The following is a 23,330-nucleotide window of genomic DNA, read 5'->3' as shown; positions in this document are numbered from 1 at the left end:
GGATCAGAAATTGGCTAGCTGGAAGACAGAGGGTGGTGGTTGATGGGAAATGTTCATCCTGGAGTTCAGTTACCAGTAGTGTGCTGCAAGGATCTGTTTTGGGGTCCAATGCTGTTTGTCATTTTTATAAATGACCTGGATGAGGGCGTAGAAGGACGGGTTAGTAAATTTGCGGATGACACTAAAGTTGGTGGAGTTGTGGATAATGACGAAGGATGTTGCAGGTTACAGAGAGACAGATAAGCTGCAGAGCTGGGCTGAGAGGTGGCAAATGGAGTTTAATGCGGAAAAGTGTGAGGTGATTCACTTTGGAAAGATCAACAGGAATAAAGAGTCTGAGGATAATGGTGAGATTCTTGACTTGGAGATGCTGGTGTTGGTCTGCGGTGGACAAAGTTAAAAATCACAGAACATCAGGTTACAGTCCAACAGTTTTACTTGGAGCGCTGCTCCTTCATCAGGTGGTTGTGGAGAATCAGATTATGCTCACACAACTTTATAGCAGAAGTGTTCTGGAAATGTGATACAAGATTCACATGTAGATGAGCAGAGAGATCTCAGTGTCCATGTACATAGATCCCTGAAAGTTGCCACCCATATCGATAGGGTTGTTAAGAAGGCGTATGTTGTGTTATCTTTTATTGGTGGAGGGATTGAGTTTTGGAGCCATGAGGTTATGCTACAGCTGTACAAAACTCTGGTGCGGCCGCACTTGGAGTATTGTGTACAGTTCTGGTCACCGCATTACAGGAAGGATGTGGAAACTTTGGAAAGGGTTCAGAGGAGATTTACCAGGATGTTGCCTGGTATGGAGGGAAGGTCTTATGAGGAAAGGCTGAGGGATTTGAGGCTATTTTTGTTAGAGAGAAGAAGGTTGAGAGGTGACTTAATTGAGACATATAAGATAATCAGAGGGTTAGATAGGGTGGACAGTGAGGGCCTTTTTCCTTGGATAGTAATGGCCAGAACAAGGGGATATCACTTTAAATTGAGGGGTGATAGATATAGGACAGATGTCAGAGAGTAGTAGGGGTGTTGTCCTGCCTGTAACAGTAGTAGACTCTGTAGTAGCATTTAAATAATCATTGGATAAACATATGGTTGAAACTGGAATATTGTCGGATAGATAGACTTCAGATTGGCCCCACAGATCGGCACAACATTGAGGGCTGAAAGGCCTGTACTGCGCTGTAATGCTCTATATTCTATGTCTGTTTCCTTGCTCTACTTCTCTATGACTTCATGAGAAATGAGTAGGTGAATGAAGCAAAAAGAGGATCTTTGAGGGCATTGCTGAGGGATAAGACAGTCATAGAGTTGTACAGCATGGAGGCAGACTCTTTGATCCAACTCTTTAAGTTTCACAACATCTTTCCTCTTGCATGGAGACCAGAATTGAACGCAATATTCCAAAAGTGGCCATACCAATGTCCTGTACAGCTGTAACATGACTTCTCAGTTCCTATAGTTCATGCATTTACCGGTAAAGGCAAGTGTACCAAATGCTAACTTCACCACTGAAAGCAACAAATGCAGGAAATCCGAGCAGGTCAGGCAGCATCCGTGGAGAGAGAGCAAACGTAACATAACCTAAGCACTGGGAGCAGGAGTAGGCCGTTCGGCCCTTCAAGCCTGCTCCATCATTCAATAAGATCATGGCTGATCTTCTCACGGACTCAGATCCACTGACCCTTAATCACTCTCACCATAACACTTGATTCCTTTTTTGTTCAAAAAATATCTACCATAGCTTTAAAAACATTTACTGAAGTAGCGTTAACCACTTCCCTGGGCAGGGAATTCCACAGATTCACAACCCTCTGGGTGAAGAAGTTCCTTCTCAGTTCAGGCCTAAACCTGCTCCCTCTAATTTGAGACCATGCCCTCTTGTCCTAGTCTCACCCACCAGTGGAAACATCCTATTTCTATTTTATCAATTCCCTTCATAATTTTATATGTTTCTATAAGATCCCCCTCATTCTTCTAAATCCCAATTAATATAATCCCAACCTCCTCAGCCTCTTTTCATAAACCAACCCTCTCAACTCCAGAAACACCCCAGTGAACCTCCCCTGTACCCCCTCCAGTGCCAATACATCCTTTCTCAAGTAAGGAGACCAAACTTGTACACAGTACTCCAGCTGTGGCCTCACCAGCACCTTGTACAGCTGTAACATTACCATCCTGCTTTTAAAGAAAAAAGAAAGAAAATTTACAGCACAGGAACAGGCCCTTCGGCCCTCCAAGCCTGAGCCGATCCAAATGTACTGTCTAAACCTGTCGCCCAATCCCTAAGCATCTGTATCCCTCTGTTCCCCACCTTCTCATGCATCTGTCCAGACGCACCTTAAATGAATCTACCGTGCCTGCCTCTACCACCTCTGCTGGCAATGCGTTCCAGGCACCCACCACCCTCTGTGTGAAGTACTTGCTGCGTGTATCCCCCTTAAACTTTCCACCTCTCACCTTGAAAGCATGACCTCTCGTTATTGAATCCTTCACCCTGGGGAAAAAGCTTGTCTCTATCCACCCTGTCTATACCCTTCATGATTTGGTAAACCTTAATCAGGTCGCCCCTCAACCTCCTTTATTCTAATGAAAACAAACCTCACCTACTCAACCTCTCTTCATAGCTAGCACCTTCCACACCAGGCAACATCTTTGTAAACCTTCTCTGCACCCTCTCCAAAGCGTCCACATCCTTTTGGTAATGTGGCGACCAGAACTGTATACAGTATTCAAAATGCTGCCGAACCAATGTTTTCTACAAACTCAATCCTTTCAGCAATGAAGGACCAAAATTCCATTTGTCTTCCTAATTACCTGTTATACCTGCAGACCAATGATCTGCAATTCATGCACAAGGACTCCCAGGTCCCTCCCCATAGCAATATGCTGCAACGTTTTGCCACTCAAATAATAGATGTTTTTACTGTTACTCCTTCCAAAATGGATGACTTCACATTTACTAACATTGAATTCCATCTGCCAGACCTTTGCCCACTCACCCAATGTATCTATGTTCCTCTGTGAAGTTTCCCTGTCCTCTGTACACTTTGTTCTGCCACTCACCTTAGTGTCATCTGCATTCCATCAGGGCTAGGAGACGTATCTATCCTGAACTCCATTAGCTTGCCCAACACTACCTCTTCCGTAATTATGATTGTTTCCAGGTCCTCACCTACCTTACTCTCTCTGTCAATTACTTGAAACTAATTTTTCAAATCGAGATGGGTCTTATTCAGAGCTGATGTGAAGCCTTCCTCACTATCCTTAGAGACAAAAAAAAGGGAGATGCTGGATTCCAAAGTAGACAACCAGGAGGCTGGAAGATCACAATGAACCAGGCAGATACAGCAGCTGGGAGAAAGTGAGGAGTGCAGATGCTGGAGATCAGAGTCGGGAATGTGGTGCTGGAAAAGCACAGCAGGTCAGGCAGCATCTGAGGAGCAGGAGAATCAATGTTTTGGGCATAAACCCTTCATACAGAAGATGGAGAAGTCTGGCATCACCTTCCCCACCTCCTGATGCTGCCTGGCTTGCTGATTTCTTCCAGCCTCCTCCTCCACTATCCCATCTATAAGTGTCTCCATTTTCAAGGAACTATGAACCTGCATTCCAAGGTCTCTTTGTTCAGCAATACTTCCCCAGATCTTACCATAAAATGTATAAGTTCTGCCCTGATTTACCTTTCCAAAATGCAGCACCTCACATTTATCTAAATTGAACTCCAATTTGATTTGATGTAAATCCTGTTGTAATCTGAGGTGACCCTCTTCGCTGTCCACTACACCTCCAATTTTGGTGTCACCTGCAAACTTCCTAACTATACCTCCTATGTTCAAACCCAAAAGGAGCTCTTCGTGGGGACCTTGAGTAGGAAGCTGTGTGGGGGTATCGAGAGGAAGTATCGGGTCATCAAGGATAGATGTAGATATAGATCAGTGATAGATATAGGACAAACGTTAGACATAGTGTCTTTACTCAAGAGTAGTGAGAGCTTGGAATGCACTGCCTATAACAGTAGTAGATTCACCAACTTTAAGGGCATTTAAATGGTCATTGGGTAAACAGGTCAGCACAACATTGAGGGCTGAAGGGCCTATACTGCGCTGTAATGTTCTATGTTCTGAGGAAGGATTGAGGTGATATTGAGTAAGAGGACAAGAGAGGAGTCAAGCCTTAACTTGAATAGACTTCAACCTGAGCCAATAGTCTCTGTTTTGGGGATAACAATCACATTTGCCAGTGGTTCATCCACAGATTTCAGCCATTCAGCTCACCTCTTTGACCCAGCATCTCGTCCTGATCCGAGCTGGGACAAGAACATCCTGGTCAACACTTATAAAGATTCATCTCCCTCCTTACTCTTATTCCTCACATTATTCCAAATGATATTTGGATAATCAAATCCCTCAGCATCACCAATCTTTGGTTGAGGGGTGTAAAAGGATAGATGGTGTGGGCAATATAGGACTGGGCACGGTTTCAATGTAAGGATGCTCCTGTGAGAATAAATTTTTTTAAACATCTCCAGAACACCCACACCAGCCAACCCAACCGCCCCATGGCCCAACATTTTAAGTCCTCCTCCCACTCTGCTGAGGACATGCAGATCCTGGGCCTCCTTCACCACCGCTCCCTCACCACCCGATGCCCGGAGAAAGAACTCCTCATCTTCCGTCTCGGGACCCTTCAACCCCAGGGCATCAATGTGGGCTTCACCGGTTTCCTTGTTTCCCCTCCCTCCACATTATCCCAAGACCATTCCCTCCGTGACTACCTGGTCAGGTCCACGCCCCCCTACGATCCACCCTCCCATCCTGGCACCTTCCCCTGCCACCGCAGGAACTGTAAAACCTGCGCCCACACCTCCTCCCTCACCTCTATCCAAGGCCCTAAAGGAGCCTTCCACATCCATCAAAGTTTTACCTGCACATCCACTAATATCATTTATTGTATCCGTTGCTCCCGATGCGGTCTCCTCTACATTGGGGAGACTGGACGCCTCCTAGCAGAGCGCTTTAGGGAACATCTCCGGGACACCCGCACCAATCAACCAAACCGCCCCGTGGCCCAACATTTCAACTCCCCCTCCCACTCTGCCGAGGACATGGAGGTCCTGGGCCTCCTTCACCGCCGCTCCATCACCACCAGACGCCTGGAGGAAGAACGCCTCATCTTCCGCCTCGGAACACTTCAACCCCAGGGCGTCAATGTGGACTTCAACAGTTTCCTCATTTCCCCTTCCCCCACCTCACCCTAGTTCCAAACTTCCAGCTCCGCACTGTCCCCTTGACCTGCCCTACCTGCCTATCTTCTTTTCCACCTATCCACTCCACCCTCTCCTCCCTGACCTATCACCTCCATCCCCTCCCCCACTCATCCATTATACTCTATGCTACTCTCTCCACCCCCCCCACCCTCCTCATTTGTCTCTCCACCCTTCAGGCTCTCTGCCTGTATTCCTGATGAAGGGCTTTTGCCCGAAACGTCGATTTTCCTGCCCTCTGATGCTGCCTGACCTGCTGTGCTTTTCCAGCACCACTCTGATCCAGAATCTGGTTTCCAGCATCTGCAGTCCTTGTTTTTACCCACCTTATCCCAGCTCTAACCTTCCAACTTGGCACTGCCCTCATGACCCCATGACCTGTCCTACCTGTCCATCTTCCTTCCCACCTATCTGCTCCAGTCTCCCCTCTGACCTATCACCTTTACCCCTACCTCCATCCACCTATTACATCTTCAGCTACCTTCCCCCCCAGCCCCACCCCCTCCCAATTATCACTCCAACCCAGAGGCTCCCAGCCCTCAATCCTGATGAAGGGCTTTTGCCTGAAACATCGATTCTACTGCTCCTCAGATGCTGCCTGACCTGCCGCGCTTTTCCAGCAACATACTCTCGACTCTAATCTCCAGCATCTGCAGTCCTCACTTTTGTCCTGTTAAAGACAGAAATGAGAAGAGTTTTCTGTTGAGTGAGTCATTGAGCATTTGGAATTCTACGCTTCAGTGAGCAGTGGAGGTTGGCTGATTACTGTGTTAAGGTTGAGTTAGACAGAGCTTTCATTGAAGAATGGGTGTAGGGTTATTAGGGATGGGGTTGGCCTAGTAGAAATATCACTTGGGCAGGAATCCAGACCCACATTAAATGTTGTAGGGGCATGGCAGATGGTAACATTTTAACTCAGTGAGAATCTGGAATAAAAAGTTTCATGGTAACCATTGTTGTAAAAACTTATCTATTTCACTAATGTCTGATGGGAAGGAATCAGTTATATTTACTTGGCCTGGCCTTCAAGTGTCTCCAGACTCACAACAATGTGGTTATCAACTGCTCTCCGAAATGGCTGAGCATGTCACTGAGCTGTAACTGTAGCTGGAAGAGTAAAAAGAAATGAAACCAGACAGAGTACCTGGCATCAACCGTGGTGCCAGAAATGACACAGAAACAGCCCTGTTGACCCTGCAATGTCCCCCTCACTAACATCTGGGGACTGCTGCCAAAACTGGGAGAACTGTCTCATCGACTAGTCCAGCAACACCCTGAGACAGTCATACTCACAGAATCATAGCTTACAGACAATGTCCCAGACCCCACTCTCACCATCCCAGGATAGGTCCAGTCTCACCAGCAGGACTGACCCTAGCAGAGGGGGGGGTGGGTGGGGCAGCACAGTGGGATACAATCGGGAGGGAGTAGCTCTGGAATCAAAATAAGGGGGAGCAGGTTTAGGCCTGAACTGGGGAGGAACTTCTTCACCCAGAGGGTTGTGAATCTGAGGAATTCCCTGCCCAGGGAAGCTGTGGAGGCTTCCTCAGTAAATATTTTTATGGCGAAGATAGATTTTTTTTGAACAGTAAAGGAATAAGGGACATTGTGAGCGGGTGGGTAAGTGGAGCTGAGTCCGTGAAAAGGTCAGCCATGGTTGTATTGAGTGGCAGAGCAGACTCGAGGGGCTGAACGGCCTCCCCCTGCTCCTGGGTCTGATGTTCTTATGAGTCCTTAATATTGACTTATAGAGTCATTGAACCCCACGGCAGGGAATCTTACGGCAGGGAATCTTACGGCAGGGAATCCTACGGCAGGGAACCATACGGCAGGGAATCTTACGGCAGGGAATCTTACGGCAGGGAATCCTACGGCAGGGAACCATACGGCAATGAACCGTACGGCAGGGAACCGTACGGCAGGGAATCTTACGGCAGGGAACCGTACGGCAGGGAATCCTACGGCAGGGAATCCTACGGCAGGGAATCCTACGGCAGGGAACCGTACGGCAGGGAACCGTACGGCAGGGAATCCTACGGCAGGGAACCGTACGGCAGGGAATCTTACGGCAGGGAACCGTACGGCAGGGAACCGTACGGCAGGGAACCGTACGGCAGGGAACCGTACGGCAGGGAATCTTACGGCAGGGAACCGTACGGCAGGGAATCCTACGGCAGGGAATCCTACGGCAGGGAATCCTACGGCAGGGAACCGTACGGCAGGGAATCTTACGGCAGGGAACCGTACGGCAGGGAACCATACGGCAGGGAATCCTACGGCAGGGAACCGTACGGCAGGGAATCTTACGGCAGGGAACCGTACGGCAGGGAACCGTACGGCAGGGAACCATACGGCAGGGAATCCTACGGCAGGGAATCCTACGGCAGGGAACCGTACGGCAGGGAATCTTACGGCAGGGAATCTTACGGCAGGGAACCGTACGGCAGGGAATCCTACGGCAGGGAATCTTACGGCAGGGAACCGTACGGCAGGGAACCGTACGGCAGGGAATCCTACGGCAGGGAACCGTACGGCAGGGAACCGTACGGCAGGGAACCGTACGGCAGGGAATCTTACGGCAGGGAACCGTACGGCAGGGAATCCTACGGCAGGGAATCTTACGGCAGGGAACCGTACGGCAGGGAACCGTACGGCAGGGAATCTTACGGCAGGGAATCTTACGGCAGGGAACCGTACGGCAGGGAATCCTACGGCAGGGAACCATACGGCAGGGAACCATACGGCAGGGAACCATACGGCAGGGAATCCTACGGCAGGGAACCATACGGCAGGGAATCCTACGGCAGGGAACCGTACGGCAGGGAACCCTACGGCAGGGAACCGTACGGCAGGGAACCATACGGCAGGGAACCCTACGGCAGGGAACCGTACGGCAGGGAACCGTACGGCAGGGAACCGTACGGCAGGGAACCGTACGGCAGGGAACCGTACGGCAGGGAACCGTACGGCAGGGAATCCTACGGCAGGGAACCCTACGGCAGGGAACCGTACGGCAGGGAATCCTACGGCAGGGAACCGTACGGCAGGGAACCGTACGGCAGGGAATCCTACGGCAGGGAACCGTACGGCAGGGAACCGTACGGCAGGGAATCCTACGGCAGGGAACCGTACGGCAGGGAACCGTACGGCAGGGAATCCTACGGCAGGGAACCGTACGGCAGGGAACCATACGGCAGGGAACCGTACGGCAGGGAACCGTACGGCAGGGAATCCTATAGCCCAGCTGGTCCATGCCAACCAAGTTTCCTGAACTGAACGAGCCCCACTTGCCTGCTTTTGACCCATAACCTCTAAACCTTTGCTGTCCATGTACCTGTCCAAATGCCTTTTAAATGTTGAAACTGGTAACAGCTCCACCACTTCCTCTGGTGCTCACTCCACACCCTCTGTGTGGAATCGTTACTCCTCAGGTCTCTTTTATATCTTTTCCCTGTCACCTTAAGCTTATGCCCTCTAGTTCTGGACTCCCCCACCCCAGGGAAAAGGCCTTGTCTATTACCCTATCCATGCCCTTCATGATTTTCTCAACCACTATCAAGTCACCCCTCAGCCTCTGATGCTCCAGGGCAGAAAGTTTCCAGCCTATCCTTACAACTCATCCCTTCCAGTCTTGGTAACAGTTTTTTTTAACTATTTGCATAATTACATTATACCATCAGGCTATATCTGCGCAGCTAGGTCTCTCTGTCTGATATCACTCCCCAGAGCCCGACCATTAACTGTGTAAGTCCTGCCTGGTTGGTTTTTTACTGAAATGCAACACCTCACATTTATTTACATTAAATTCCATCTGCCATTTCTTGTCCCACAGATCTGTCCCCCAGCACTGATCCTTCTGACACACTGTTGGTCATAGGCCTCCAGTCTGAGTATCAACCCTCCACCAATTGGTGCAGATTCGATGTGCCGAAGGGCTTTTTCTGTACTGTATGAATCTATGAATCACCCTCTTATTTCCTACTGTCAAACCAATTTTTTATCTAATTGGCTAGCTCGCCCTGGAAGCCATCTGATTTAACCTTACTAACTAGTCTACCTTGTCAGTTGCTTTGCTAATGTCCATGAAGGCAACATCTATCACTTTGCTTTCATTTACCATCTTGGTCATCGCTTAAAAGAAATTCAATCACGTTAGCGAGACACAATTTCCCACACACAAAGCCATGTTGACTATCCCTAATCAATCTTTGTCTTTCTTTTTTTTAATATAGATATTTTTATTAGAAATTTAACATTTTTACAAGTTTACAAAAATAAACAAAACTCTCAAGTACAAACATTGATATACAATTAAATCTTAAATATATAATAACCAAAATTTAACAAAAGAAAAATACCGAGAAAAAAAAACAAAACTCAACTAACTAAACTAACCTACAACTAACCAGAGTGTATATTTAAGGCTCTTACATTATTCAAAGAAGAGAAAGAGAAAAAAAACAATGGATAACACAGAAATTGGGTAGTGAGATACATGCTCGGAATGTGTTAACATCAGATGTAATAAAACCCGTATTCGTGCGGGATTCCTCTCCTAAGGGGCCCCGGACCAGCCAGGTTCGCCATCTCAATTAAATAAAAGCCCTTGTTAGGATGGCCGAAATATCTGTATTTATATAAGGCAAGAAGGGCTGCCATATTTTATGAGATAATTCGGTCTTTTGGTGCACCAAATTTGTAAGGAAGTCAAGGGGAATACATTCCATAATTAATCTGTGCCAATTTGAAAGTCCAGGGGGGCCCTCAGCCACCCAGTTTACCAAAATATTTTTCCTTGCACAGAAAGAAAGAATAGAAAATAGTCTCTTCCCGTACGTGTCCAGGGAGGGAAAGTTCGAAAAGCCCAAGAGGAGAGATACAGGGTCCACTTTTATTTCCGTTCCTAAAATTTCTGTCAGGGTACTTGCTACTTTAGTCCAATATCTACGGATCTTATGACAGGTCCATAGGCAATGTACAAGAGTGCCCACCTCTATTTTACATTTGGGACACATTGGAGATGCTCCTGCCTTAAATTTTGCCAATCGGTCCGGTGCTATATGGGCCCTATGAAGTATCTTCAGCTGGATAGCCTGGGTTCTGTTACAGATAGTAATTCTTCTAGCATTTTCCCAGATATCATTCCATGTTTCTATAAAGATTTCTAGTCCCAAATCCTGATCCCATGTTTTAAGCAGATTGTCCATATCTCCCTATACTTCATCATGTAGTAAATGATAAATAGTACTGACGGAAGATACCCCCACTGGTCGTAGGACACTACATTCTCTATCTGATTTATAAAGACTATCTAATAACGTAGTCTTCTTCTGTATATAATCTCGAATTTGGAAGTATCGAAAGAGGTCTCCATTAGGTAATCCGAATTTCTGACGCAGCTGTTCAAAAGACATCAGGACCCCATCTTTAAATAGGTCCCCTAGACATGAGATACCCCTGGATCTCCAGAGTTTAAAAGTGGCATCTGTTAACCCCGGTTGAAATCCCCATGCTCCCACTATCGGTGCATAGGGGGATGTTTATGTGAGTTGCCCTCATTTTGCCGCATTATATTCCGAGCCTTAATTGTGTTTAGTATTATAGGGTTTTTACAGTGATCTGTAATGATTTTCCTCTTGTCTGAGAATAAAAGGTTAATAAGTGGGTATTTTACTTGAGAGGCCTCGATGTCCAATCAGATTGATTGTGGATCAGACAAGACCCAATCAGCTATGTAACTTAATAGGGAACTTAACTGATATTTCCTAAAGTCTGGGAAGTCCAATCCACCCCTTGCCTGTGGAAGCTGTAGCTTCTTCAGCTGAATGAAGGGCCGCCTATGATTCCAGATAAAGGAACTCAGCCAGCCATATAATTTACATAAAGCCGTCCTCGGCAGCATCACCGGGAGCATTCTCATAGGATATAGGAGACGGGGCAGGACATTCATTTTGATTAGTGCTATTCTACCCAGCCAGGAAATTGGAAGGTCTCCCCATCGCTGGAGGTCCTGCCTTATCCTTTCCAGTAAATGCACAAAGTTAGCCTTATACAACTGACCAAATACTGGGGTAATAAAAATGCCTAAATATAAGAAGCCCTCCAGGGACCAACAAAAGGGAAAAAGGGAAAAAGGCTAAGCTGGGGTATCATAGCAAGGCCACCCATTGGCATAGCCTCTGATTTTGAGAAATTAATTTTATAGCCTGAGAATGTGCTAAATGTATTGATAACTTGGATTAGGCGAGGTACAGACATCAGAGGATTACTGAGGAATAGAAGAACATCATCTGCATAAAGGGTAATTTTATGTTTACCTATACCAATCCTCGGGGCCGTTATATTAGGACCAGCCCGTATAGCTTCTGCTAGTCGTTCAATTATTAGCATAAATAACAATGGCGAGAGGGGACATCCCTGACGGCAGCCCCTATCCACACTGAAGCTATCCGAACCTAATCCATTGGTAACCACAACTGCTTTGGGATCACTATACAGTGTTGAGATCCATTTGGTAAACACCTTTCCAACGCCAAACCTTTCCAATGTGTAAAACAAATATGACCATTCAATCCTATCGAATGCCTTTTCCGCGTCTAATGAAACTACTACTCCTGGTATCTTTCCCTGATGGCAGGCTTGAATCATATTCAAAACCCTTCTAATATTATTGGATGATCTACGGCCCTTAATAAACCCGTCTGATCCTCCTTTATAATATGTGGCAGTACCCTTTCTAGTCTCAGTGCTAACGTTTTAGAAAGGATTTTAAAATCTACATTTAGCAAGGATATTGGTCTGTATGACACACAATCTTCTGGATCCTTTCCTTTTTTAAGGATAAGAGAGATATTTGCCTCTTTCAGCGAAGGCGGGAGACAGCCCTGACTATATGCATAGTTATACATGTCCATAAGTGGACCAGCCAATATTCCTGTAAATTCTTTATAGAATTCAGCTTGAAAACCATCTGGGCCCGGTGCCTTACCGCTCTGAAGTTGCCTGATTGTGTCAAGTATTTCTTGGACTGTTAGGGGAGCATTTAGGACCGATACTTGTTCCGGAGTTAGGCCTGGAAAGGTCAAATTTTTAAAAAATGATTGCATCCTCCTAGTCCTGCCTTCACAATCCTGCGATTTATATAAATCAGAATAAAATCTTCTAAAGATTGCATTAATCTTTTTATGATCATGAGTCAAAATACCCGTACTTTCCTTGATAGACGTGATAGTTTGAAGGGCCTTTCTTTTCTTTGCAAGAAATGCTAAGTATCTACCCGGTTTGTCGCCATGTTCATATAACCTTAGTTTTGCAAATAATATTTCCCTCTTAGCCATTTGGATAAGCGTAGTGTTTAGAGCTGTCCTAAGGGCCGTAATCCTTTGCAATTTAATAATAGAAGGTCTATCAGTGTATGCTGTTTCAGCTGCTTTTAAGCGGGCTTCAAGCAGATGCTGTTGTTCTCCCTTTAATTTTTTCTGGGTCGCTGAGTAGGAGATGATCAAACCTCGCGTGTAAGCTTTGATGGTCTCCCACATCATTGATGGATTACTAGTCATACCTGAATTAATTTCTAAAAAAGTTTTAAATTCTTGAGAGAAGTACTTTACAAATTTACCATCTTTCATTAGGAAGGGGTCCATACGCCAATGCGAGGGGATGTCCCATTGTTCCTCGCCTTAGTTTCCATATATACAGCAGCGTGATCGGAAATTGCTGTACTACCTATTTTACAGGATGATATGGAATTTTAAAAAATCGAGGGGGCAAAAAACATAAGATTCTGGTATGACATTTATGTGGATTAGAGTAGAAAGAAAAATCTCTGCCCTGTGGATGAAGACATTTCCATACATCTACTAGTCCTAATTCTTTGTTCAAATCCACAAATTGTCTAGATCTGGGAGATACTCCTGCAGTACTCTTGGGAATCCTGTCTATTTCCGGATCCATAATACAATTAAAGTCTCCCCCTATAACTGTATGACGGGCACCAAGAGCCATCAATTTTGAGAAGGCTTCCGTTATAAATTTAAAGGGGTGTGCCGGGGGGCAGTACAAATTTAAAATCCCATATTCCTCTCCATTTATAAGGGCTTTAATCAGAATATATCGTCCAGGTTCGTCTTTTATCTGCTTTAGGATTTTGAAAGGGAAATTCTTCCGAACAAGAATAACAACTCCCCTGCATTTTGAGCGAAAAGAAGAAAAAAAGGCCTGATCAAATCCACCTGTCGTAATTTCAAGTGTTCTTTATCCAACAGGTGTGACTCCTGTAGGAGAGCTATAACAACTCTTTCCTTCTTAAGATTTGATAATATTTTCTTCCTTTTGACTGGTGAATTACCCCCCTTGACATTCCAGGTGCACCACTTAACCGACTGATCAACCATAATCATCTGGGCCAATCCGAGACCCCTCGGGAGGGGGAACCCTTTCCAGAACATCCCGAGTGTAGAGCATATAAAATTTACAAAAATAAAGCCTCTCTAATACACCCACAACAATACAATAAAAAACTATTTCTAAATAATAATAAAAAAAATAAAACTTATCTAAATGGAGATTTTCCCCTTGTTCCCAGGGGGTGTCACTTCCTCTCCAAAAGTCCATCATATCCTCTCCCAACCAATGCCCCACCCTTGACCCAGGCACTCCTCAATAAAATGAGGAGAATTCAAATATAATACAAAGCTAGAGTTAACAGTGAGCACCCCACCCCCACCCATACCAACACCTGGATATATTTGGTAATGTTAATACCATGTATAAACATATATAACTATAAAATTACAACCTCAACAAATAATAATTAAATATAATAATACAAAATAACAAGGGAGAAACAACCCCGCTCCTAAAGACAGAGGTAAAATAGAATAAGTTAACCACCTCCCCCACCAACATTAACCAAACCCCCCGGCTTTTATATATATATATATACACACACATACATACATAGAATAATAAAAAAAACAACCCCAAGGGGGGGAGAAAATCGTTAAATAGAGAACAAATAAATAAATCCCTCTCCCCACCCCCCAAGATAATATTAAACAGTAAGGTAAGATAAAAGAAAAAGGGAGGGGATATAAACCGGAGTGGGGGAAAGGCAAACCAACATCCATTGTCTCTTACAATTTATCTAAGAGAGTCCAAGAATTCCTTAGCCTTTTCTGGTGATCCAAAGTTATATACAGATCCTTCATGGTTAAAGCGTAACATCGCTGGGTAGCATAAGGAGTACTGAACATTTAAGTCCCTTAAACGCTTCTTCGCCTCGTCGAATGCCTTCCTCTTTCGAACCAGAGCTGGGGAAAAGTCCTGAAATAGCATGATCTTTGATCCTTTGTAGATCATAGCTTGGGGGTCTTTTCCAAGATTTCTAGAGGCTTCTAGGAGTATCTGCCTCTCCCTGTAGCTCTGCAGCCGGAACAGGACCGGGCGGGGACGCTGGTTCGAGCCGGGCCCGCGTATTGCGACCCGGTAGGCCCATTCTACCCTTACCCGGCCTGATCCAACTTGCAGATTTAAAAGCTGTGGCAGCCACTGTTCGAGGAATGCTGTAAGCTGGCCTTCCTCTTCCCGTTCGGGAAGGCCCAGCAAACGAATATTTTTTCGGCGACCACGATTATCGAGGTCGTCAATATGATTTTCCAAGGTCCGGACTCGCTGCTCGAGAGTCCGGACCCGATCCACGGCTGATTGTGCTGTAGTTTCGGAGGTCGCGGCCTTTAGCTCCGCCCCTCCGACTCGGCGCTCGATTTCTTTAATGTCTCGGTCGTGCTTTTGCAACGCGGCCGAGAGTGAGTCCCATCGGCTTCGGGACTCCTCGATGAAAGCGTCGATCTTCGCGTCGAGTTTGGAGATCATCTCCACGAGGCTTGCCACCGTAGGTAAGTCCCCCTGGGGCGGCTGTGGATACCTCAGCTGCAGCTGGAGAGGGTGGGGGAAGGGTTCCTGCTTACTGAGAGCTGCGGGCTCCCTTCCCTTTGGTCATTTTTACTAAAGATTAGATTGTTTAAATTTAATACTAAGCAACTAATTAAATTAAACAGCTATTTTAAATGATTTGGTGAGTGTGGTGGGGGTGGGTGGCCCACTTTGCCCAAGTCTTGGGTCGCCGCCATCTTGGATCCCCCAATCTTTGCCTTTCTAAATAGATGTAAATCCTGTCTCTTGAAAGCCCTCCAATAACTTACCCACATTAGCTTCACTGGTTTGTAGCTCCATGGATTTTCTTTGTAGCTTTTCTTAAATAATGGCACAGCAGTCTTCCGGCACCTCACCCATGATTATTGAGGCTCCGTAATTTCCTCCCTAGCTTCCCAAACCTCAGTCTGCAGCTGAGCTGACCACAGTAATAACATACGAGGAATGGCTGAGGATCCTGGGATTGTATTCATTGGAGTTTAGAAGGTTAAGGGGAGATCTAATAGAAACTTACAAGATAATACATGGCTTGGAGAGGGTGGACGCTGGGAAATTGTTTCCGTTAGGCAAGGAGACTAGGACCCGTGGACACAGCCTTAGAATTAGAGGGGGTAAATTCAGAACAGAAATGCGGAGACATTTCTTCAGCCAGAGAGTGGTGGGCCTGTGGAATTCATTGCCACAGAGTGCAGCGAAGACTGGGACGCTAAATGTCTTCAAGGCAGAAATTGATAAATTCTTGATGTCACAAGGAATTAAGGGCTACGGGGAGAATGCGGGTAAGTGGAGTTGAAATGCCCATCAGCCATGATTGAATGGCGGAGTGGACTCGATGGTCCACTATGTCTTATGGTCTGAAAGTAATATGATTTGGCTGTTGTTTGTTTCTGCTGAGAGGCCATTCCCCTCAACGCAACCTCTCTGCTCATGTCATTTTTTCCTTGACTGGTAAAGGTAAGTGTCTGAATGTGGCTTTATCTGTGAATAAGCACTCCAAGGTCTCACCATCTGCCTCAGCTTCCTAATGTCTTGCTGTTCATTGAGTACTCCACCATAATCCTCAGACGAAATGAATTCAAATCCCAGCAGAAAATTTATTGGAGAAAGGAGTGAAATTGAAAGTTGGGCGCAGCTTACCATCGGGTAACTCATGAGAGAATAGGGCCCCTTAAAGATCAGCAACACAGCCTGATAAAGGGCTTATGCCCGAAACGTTGACTCTCCTGCTCCTCGGATGCTGCCTGACCTGCTGTACTTTTCCAGCAACACACTTTATCGACTCTGACTCTCCAGCATCTGCAGTTGTCACTTTCTCCCGAGCTGATGTGTGGAACTGCAGGAGATGGAGAGATACTAACCAAGTATTTTGTATCAGTGTTTACTGTGGAGAAGGAAGTGGAAGAGAGACAACATGGGAAATAAATGGTGATATCTTGAAAAGTCACTATATTACACAGGAGGAGGTGCTGGAAATCTTAAAATACATAAAGGTGGATAAGTCCGCAGGGCCAGAACTCTGTGGGAAGCTATAGGGAAGTGATTGCTGGGCACCTTGCTGAGATATTTGTATCATCGATGGTCACAGGTGAGGTGCGATAGACTGGAGGTTGGGGAACGTGGACCACTGTTTAAGAAGGGTGGTAAGGACAGGCCAGGGAACTATCGACCAGTGAGCCTGACATCTCTTCCATGCTCCTACTACTCTGTGAGTAAAGAAACTACCTCTGACATCTGTCCTATATATCCATCACCCCTCAATTTAAAACTATGTCCCCTCGTATTAGCCATCACCATCCAAAGAAAAAGGCTCTCGCTGTCAACCCTATCTAATCCTGTGATCATCTTGTATGTCTCAATTAAGTCACCTCTTAACCATCTTCTCTCTAATGGAAACAGCGTCAAATTCCTCAGTCTTTTCTCATAAGACCTTCCCTCCATACTAGGCAACATCCTGGTAAATCTCCTCTGCACCTTTTCCAAATCTTCCACATTCTTCCTATAATGCGGTAACCAGAAATGTGCTCACAGCTGCAGCATGACCTCATGGCTCCAAAACTATCTCAATCTCTGTCCCAATAAAAGCTAACACACCGTATGCCTTCATAACAGCCCTGTCAACCTGGGTGGCAACTTTCAGGGATCTATGTACCTGGACACTGAGATCTCTCTGCTCATCTACACTACCAAGAATCTTACCATTAGCCCAGCTTCATTCCTGTTACTCCTTCCAAAGTGAATCACCTCACACTTTTCCATGTTAAACTCTATTTGCCACCTCTCAGCCCAGCTCTGCAGCTTATCTATGTCCTTCTGTAACCTGCAACATCCTTCAACACTACCCACAAGTCCAGTGACCTTAGTGTCGTCCACAAATTTACTAACCCACCCTTCTACGCCCTCATCCAGCAGTGGGATCCTTGCGGTACCCCACTAGTAACTGAACTCCAGGAAGAACATTTCCCATCACCCAGCCAATTTCTGATCTAAACCACAAAATCACCTTACATCCCATGCTTCCATATTTTGTGCAGTAGCCTACCGTGGGGAACCTTATCAAACGCTTTACTGAAATTCATATATATCACAACAACCTCTTTACCCTCATCCACCTGTTTAGTCACCTTCTCAAAGAACTCAATAAGGTGTGTGAGCCACAACCTACCCTTCACAAAACCATGCTGACTATCCCTCATCAACTTATTCCTCTCTAGACGATTATAAATCTTATCTCTGGGAGTATGATGTTATTGCCATCATAGAGACTTGGTTGAAGGAAGGGGATGATGATTGGCAACTAAAAGTTCCAGGATTTGGATGCTTCAGAGAGGACAGGGAGGGAAGTAAAAGGGGGTGGGGGGGTGGAGTTGCATTGCTGGTCAGGGACGATATCACGGCTGTGCTAAAGGAGCACACTAAGGAGGTCTTGAGTAGTGAGGCATTATGGGTGGAGCTGAGAAATAAGAATGGTGCAGTTGGGGCTGTATTACAGGCCTCCCAACAGTGAGCGTGATGTAGGAGAACATATAGGTTAACAGATTATGGAAAGATGTAGAGGCAATAGGGTAGTGGTGATGGGAGATTTTAATTTTCCCAACATTTACTGACTGGGATACACTTAGTGTCAGAGGTCTGGATGGGGCAGAATTTGTAAGAAGCGTCCAGGAGAGATTTTTGGAGCAGTATGTCAATAGTCCGACGAGGAAGGGGCCATATTGGACCTGGTACTGGGGAACGAGCCAGGATAGATGGTAGAAGTTGCGGTGGGGGATTTCTTTGGGAACACTGACTACAATTCTGTAAGTTTTAGAATTGTAGATAAAGAAGAGAGTGGTCCTAAGGGAAGAGTACTAAACTGGGCCAAGGCCAATTATTATCAAAATTAAGCAGGAGCTGGGAAATGTGGATTGGATACAGCTATTTGAAGGGAAGTCCATATTTGAGATGTGGGAGGCTTTTAAAGATAGATTAAAGATAGTACAGGATCGGCATGTCCCATTGAAGGCAAAGGATAGGAAGGGCAAGATTCATGAACCGTGGATGACGGGAGAAATTGTACGACTGGCCAAGAGGAAAAGGGAAGCGTACATAAGCTCTAGGCAGTTAAGAACAGAACAGGCCCTGAAGGAATATTGGAAGAGTAGGACAAGTCTTAAATGAGGAATCAAGTGGGCTAAAAGGGGTCATGAAAAAGCTTTACTGAGCAGAATTAAGGAAAATCCCAAAGCATTTTATTCTTATATAAGAAACAAGCGGGTAACTGGAGAAACTGAGAGAATGGGTGAGATTCTGAATGATTACTTTGCATCAGTGTTCACTGAGGAGAGGAATATGATGAATCCTGAGATTAGAGGTTGAAGTTTGATTAGTCTGGATCACGTTGACAGAAGTAGGGAAGATGTGTTGAGAAGGCTAGAGGTTATTAAGGTGGACAAATCCCCAGGACCGGGTGGGAACTATCCCAGGTTGCTGAGGGAGGCAACAGACGAAATAGCTGAGGCCCTGACAGATATCTTTGTGGCATCCTTAAATACAGGTGAGGTGCCGGAGGGTTGCTCATGTTGTTCCCCCTGTACAAGAAGGGTAGTAGGGATATTCCGGGTAACTATAGACAAGTGAGCCTGACGTCGGTGGTGGGAAAGTTGCTGGAGAGGGTACTGAGGGATAGGATTTATTTATATTTAGAAAAGAATGGGCTTATCAGTGAGAGGCAACATGGTTTTGTGCGGGAGAGATCATGCCTTACCAACTTAATAGAGTTCTTCGAGGAAGTGACCAAGTTGATAGATGAAGGAATGGCTGTAGATGTCAAAAATGGACTTTAGTAAGGCATTTGATAAGGTTCCCCATTGTAGACTAATGGAGAAAGTGAAGTCACATGGTGTGCAGACTGTTCTAGCGAGGTGGATAAAGAACTGGTTGAGCAACAGGAGACAGAGAGTAGTAGTTGAAGGGAGTTTCTCGAAATGGAGAAAGGTGACCAGTGGTGTTCCACAGGGATCAATGCTGGGGCCACTGTTGTTTGTAATATACATAAATGATCTGGAAGAGGGCACTGTTGGTATGATCAGCAAGTTTGCAGATGACACAAAGATTGGTGGAGTAGCAGAAAGCATAGGGGACTGTCAGAGAATACAGGAGGATATAGATAGACTGGAGAGTTGGGTGGAAAGGTGGCAGATAGAGTTCAATACAGACAAATGTGAAGTGATGCATTTTGGGAAGTCTAATTCTCGAGCGAATTGTACAATGAACGGAAGAGCCTTGGGAAAGGTTGATGGGCAGAAAGATCTGGGAGTGCAGGTCCATTGTACCCTGAAGGTTGCTGCGCAGATGGATAGAGTGGTCAAGAAGACATATGGTATGCTTGCCTTCATTGGATGGGGTGTTGAGTATCAGAGCTGGCAAGTCATGTTAAAATTATATAAGACATTGGTTTGGCCACATTTAGAATACTGTGTACAGTTCTGGTCGCCACAAGGATGTGGACACTTTAGAGAGGGTGCAGAGAAGGTTTACGAGGATGTTGCCTGGTGTGGAAGGTGTGAGCTGTGAAGAGAGGTTTAGTAGGTTAGGTTTGTTTTCATTAGAAAAAAGGAGATTGAGGGGGGACCTGACTGAGGTTTACAAAATCATGAAGGGTATAGACAGGGTGGATAGAGATAAGCTTTTTCCCAGGGTGAAGGATTCCATAATGAGAGGTCATGCTCTCAAGGAAAGAGGTGGAATGTTTAAGGGGGATACATGCAGCAAGTACTTCACACAGAGGGTGGTGGACGTCTGGAACGTGTTGCCAGCAGAGTTGGTAGAGGCAGGCACAGTAGATTTATTTAAGATGCGTCTGGACAGATGCATGAGTAGGTGGGGAGCAGAGGGATATATATGCTTAGGAATTGACCGACAGGTTTAGACAGTACATTTGGATTGGCTCAGGCTTGAAAGGGCCGAAGGGCCTGTTCCTGGGCTGTAAATTTTCTTTCTTCTCTTTGTTCTTATAACCCTTTCCAACACTTTAACCACAACTGAAGTAACGCTCACTGGTCTATAATCCCCAGGGTTGTCTCTACTCCCCTTCTTAAACAAGGGAACATTTGCTATCCTCCAGTCTTCTGCCATTATTCCTGAAGACAATGGTGACATAAAGATCAAAGCCAAAGGCTCTGCATCCTCCTTCCTGGCTTCCCAGAGAATCCTGGGATATATCCCATCTGGTCCTGGGGACTTGTCTATTTCCAAACTTTCCAGAATTGCTAACACTTCTTCCTTGTGAACCTCAATCCCGTCCAATCTAGTAAATGTCCCTAATGACTCTGACTCTACTCCCACCGCTGGCAGTGCATTCCACACACCCCCCCCACTCTCTGTGTAGTGAACCTCCCTCTGACATCTCCCCTAAACCCTCTTCCAATTACCTTAACATTATGCCCCCTCGTGATTGCCATTTCTGCCCTGGGCAAATGTCTCTGACTATCTACTCTATCTATGCTTCTTATCATCTTGTACACCTCTATCAAGTCACCTCTTCACTCCAATGAGAAAAGCCCTAGCTCCCTCAACCTTTCTTCATAAGACATGCCCTCCAGTCCAGGCAGCATCCGGGAAATCTCCTCTACACCCTCTCTAAAGTATCTACATCCCTCCTATAATGAGGTGACCAGAACTGGACACAATATCCCAAGTGTGGTCTAACCAGAGTTTTATAGAGCTGCAGCATAACCTCGCGGCTCTTAAACTCAATTCCCTGCTAATGAAAGCCAACACACCATACACCTTCTTAACAACCCTATCAACTTGGGTAGCAACTTTGAGGGATCTGTGGACATGGACCCCAAGATCCCTCTGTTCCTCCATACTGCGAAGAATCCTGCCTTTAACCCTGTAATCTGCATTCAAATTCGACCTTCCAAAGTGAATCACTTTACATTTTTCCAGGTTGAAGTCCATCTGCCACTTCTCAGCCCTGTTCTGCATCCTGTCAATGTCCCGGTGCAACCTACAACAGCCCTCCACACTATCCACAACTCCATCCATCTTCGTGTCATTGGCAAATTACTAACCCACCCTTTCACTTCCTCATCCAAGTCATTTACAAAAATCACAAAGAGCAATAGTCCCACAACAGATCCCTGCAGAACACCACTGGTCACCAAGCTCCAGGCTGAATATTTTCCATTTACTACCACCCTCTGTCTTCTATGGGTCAGCCAATTCTGTATCCAGACAGACAGATTTCCCTGTTTCCCATGCCTCCTTACTTTGTGAATGAGCCTGCCATGTGTAATCTTATCAAACACCTTGCTAAAATCCATATACACCACATCCATTGCTCTCGTCATCTCCAGATGTTTTGTCACATCCTCAAAGAATTCAGTAAGGTTTGACCTTCCCCTCACAAAGCTATGCTGAACATTTCTAATCAAAAAATGTTTTTCCAAATAATCATAAATCCTGTCTCTCAGAATCCTCTCCAATAATTTGCCCACCACTGACATAAGATTGACTGGTCTATAATTTCCAGGGTATATAGATCTCATACGCAAAATGTCAATTTTCCTGCTCCTCAGATGCTGCCTGACCTGTGCTTTTCCAGCACCACACTCTCGACTCTGATCTCCATTATCTGCAGTCCTCATTTTCTCCTAGTTCCCAGGATTTTCCCTATTCCCTTTCTTGAACAAGGGAATAACATTTGCCACCGTCCAATCATCTGGTCCTATTCCAGTTGACTGTGAGATGCAGCAATGTCTTCCCTTGCTTCCTGGAGTAACCTTGGGTATATCCTGTCTGGCCCAGGGGATTCATCTATCCTTATGTTTTTCAAACTTTTCAGCACATCCTCCTTCTTAACATCAACCTGTTTGAGCGTATCAGCCTGTTTCACACTGTCCTGAAAACAACAATTTAGATAAATGTGAAGTGCTGCATTTTGGAAAGGTAAATCAGGGCAGAACTTATATAGTTAATGGTGTGATCATGTGGAGTGTGCTAAACAAAGAGACCTTGGAGTGCAGATTCATAGCTCCTTGAAGGTGGAGTCGCAGGTATATAGGATAGTGAAGAAGGCATTTGGTATGCTTTCCTTTATTGGTCAGAGTATTGAGTACAGGAGTTGGGAGGTCATGTTGCGGCTGTACAGGACATTGGTTAGGCCACTGTTGGAATATTGCGTGCAATTCTGGTCTCCTTCCTATTGGAAAGATGTTGTGAAACTTGAAAGGATTCAGAAAAGATTTACAAGGATGTTGCCAGGGTTGGAGGATCTGAGTTACAGGGAGAGGCTGAACAGGCTGGGGCTGTTCTCCCTGGAGCGTCAGAGGCTGAGGGGTGACCTTATAGAGGTTTATAAAATCATGAGGAGCATGGATAGGATAAATAGACAAGAGTATGGTCTTTTCCCTGGGGTCGGGGAGTCCAGAACTAGAGGGCATAGGTTTAGGGTGAGAGAGGAAAGATATAAAAGAGACCTAAGGGGCAACTTTTTCACACAGAGGGTGGTACGTGTATGGAATAAGCTGCCAGAGGAAGTGGTGGAGACTGGTACAGTTGTAGGTTGCTCTGCTATAATGTGCTTTTCGTTAACACGATTGAGAACTGGAGACACTGTTTCTAAAGTGCAAAGTTTTAAAGC

General features: G+C 45.6%; 1 protein-coding gene across 6 annotated transcripts in view; it reads left to right on the top strand.

The window, feature by feature from the left end:
- The window catches only part of LOC122540254 (rhotekin-like), a 232,917-nt gene that overhangs the window by 149,519 nt on the left and 60,068 nt on the right, over window positions 1–23,330 (top strand). The window lies entirely within an intron of this gene.

Source organism: Chiloscyllium plagiosum, unplaced genomic scaffold (assembly GCF_037043375.1).
Source record: "Chiloscyllium plagiosum isolate Xiang-an unplaced genomic scaffold, Cpla_swu_hap1 HiC_scaffold_1, whole genome shotgun sequence".
Lineage (NCBI taxonomy): Eukaryota > Metazoa > Chordata > Chondrichthyes > Orectolobiformes > Hemiscylliidae > Chiloscyllium > Chiloscyllium plagiosum.
This window is presented reverse-complemented; position numbering and strand designations above follow the sequence as displayed.